This window comes from Argopecten irradians, chromosome 7 (genome assembly GCF_041381155.1).
Source record: "Argopecten irradians isolate NY chromosome 7, Ai_NY, whole genome shotgun sequence".
NCBI classification, from domain to species: Eukaryota; Metazoa; Mollusca; class Bivalvia; order Pectinida; family Pectinidae; genus Argopecten; species Argopecten irradians.
Genome location: NC_091140.1, coordinates 27,252,064 through 27,253,951, shown reverse-complemented (window position 1 = coordinate 27,253,951; position 1,888 = coordinate 27,252,064). Strand labels below are relative to the sequence as shown.

The window sequence follows — 1,888 nt, the reverse complement described above, 5'->3', positions numbered from 1 at the left end:
GGGGGGGGGGGTGGGGGGGTGGGGGTGTTGGTGGGGGGGGGGTGGGGGGGGGGGGGTTGGGGGTGGGGTGGGGGGGGGGGGGGGGGGGGGGGTAATGTGGTGGGGGGTTGGTGGGGGGGGTGGGGTTGGGGTTGGGGGGGTGTGGGGGGGGGGTTGTGGGGGGGGGGGGGGGTGGGGTGGTTGGGGGGGGGGGGGGGGGGGGGGGGTTGGGGGGGTGTGGGGGGGGGGTGGGGGGGTGGTGGGGTGGGGGTGGGGGGGGGGGGGGGTTAATGGTGGGGTGGGGTTGTTGGTGGGGGGGGGGGTTGGTGGTGTGTTGGGGGGGGGGGGGGGGGGTGGGTGTGTTGTGGGGGGGGGGGGGGTGGGGGTGGGGGGGGGGTGGGTGGGGTGGGGGGTGGTGGGGGGGGGGGGGGTGGGGGGTGGGTGAATGGTGTTGTGTTGGGGGGGGGGGGTTGTTTTGGTGGGGGGGTTGGTGGTTGGGGGTTGGGGGCTGTGTTGTTGGTGGGGGGGGGTGGGGGGGGGGGTGTTGTTTGTGGGGGGGGGTGGGGGGGGTGGGGTGTTGGTGGGGGGGGGTATATATTTGGGGTAAGTGGGGGGGGGTGATGAATAGTTGTATGTTGGGTTGGTGGGTTGGGGGGGGTGGGGGGTTGTTGATGTGGGTGTTGGTGGTGGTTATTAATGATGGTGTGTTGGTTTTGTGGTGGGGGTGTGGGTTTTGGTGGTGGGTTGTGTTGTGGTTGGTGGGTTATTGATGATGGTTGTGAAGGTGGATGGTGAGTGAGGTGTTTTATGTGTGATATCCATAGGCAGCTCATGTTAAATGTAAAGAACTCAACTTTGACAACAGTATAGGCATCATCCTGTATTATGATGAAGACTCTCTGTGGACAGACCAAAGTTATATTGTAATTCTTTACACACAGGTGAATTACTTATAATACTTTACGTACCTGTCAGGTCGAATTGGTCCTAACAGAAGCACATCATATAAAGCCAGTGGTTAGGAGACACATACAGCACAGTCCAACCTAATAAGGTGATGTAATTATCTACATTTAACAGACTGGTGTATAGTGTAGTCCGTGTATGGTATGTGTGTAATCTGTTATACCATGGCTGTATACAAACACAAAATAGGTATTACCGAGGCCTATTTATAGATTTCTGTCAGATAGCAATTTACAGTCCGATATGTTTAGTTTTGTTATCTGCATAATCACTGACCTGTGCATGTTAAACCAGTATATATATGATTCTAGGTACATGTATATATATGGTAATGTAGATAACAATGTAACATTTGTAACCTGTAATGTAAACAATTTCTACTGCTGTCAGTGGAGTGTGATTTGCGAACAAGGAAGTTTATAGATTCAATAAACTTTCATATATGTCATAAATATCCATATACAGACTAGGCAGTGTGTCTGGTATATTCCTGAGGGGTGTATTATCAAACATGGTCGCAGTCCCAGGACATATCCCACTTGTACCCTTCCATATTAAAGCTGTTCTGCCTAATCTCTTTCATATTTTATTAAAAGCTACAGACAGGCCATAAATATTATAGGTTTGATTAACGGGATTAAATTAATGAAGTATTGATTATGTAATCTATCAAGTATAATCATAATTATACAGATGAGGTCTTATCTATGTTAATGATGTTCATTGTTTAGCCTTGGCTGAAGGGTCCTCACTTCCTGGTAGATCCTAATTCTTGTCATGTTGACTGGTTTGCCTGTTCTCAGTATAATATAATCAAGGGAGGTACATGTTCAGTTGGGTGTCTTCGGCAAGATGCTTCAGTGAGATATAAAAAGGAGAAGAGTTCCACTACTAGTATCACCAGAGATTTAAAGAGCAATTTACTATTATATCTCTGGTATAA

At 49.9% G+C, this 1,888-nt stretch overlaps 1 protein-coding gene across 1 annotated transcript in view; it reads right to left on the bottom strand.

Moving 5' to 3' along the window:
- The window catches only part of LOC138328016 (brain tumor protein-like), a 24,782-nt gene extending 23,674 nt beyond the window's left edge, over nucleotides 1-1,108 (bottom strand). The window contains exon 1 of the mRNA XM_069274587.1: nucleotides 948-1,108. The gene's annotated coding sequence lies outside the window, so the exon portion shown is untranslated. The remainder of the gene's footprint in view (nucleotides 1-947) is intronic.
- Nucleotides 1,109-1,888: the final 780 nt, after the last annotated feature.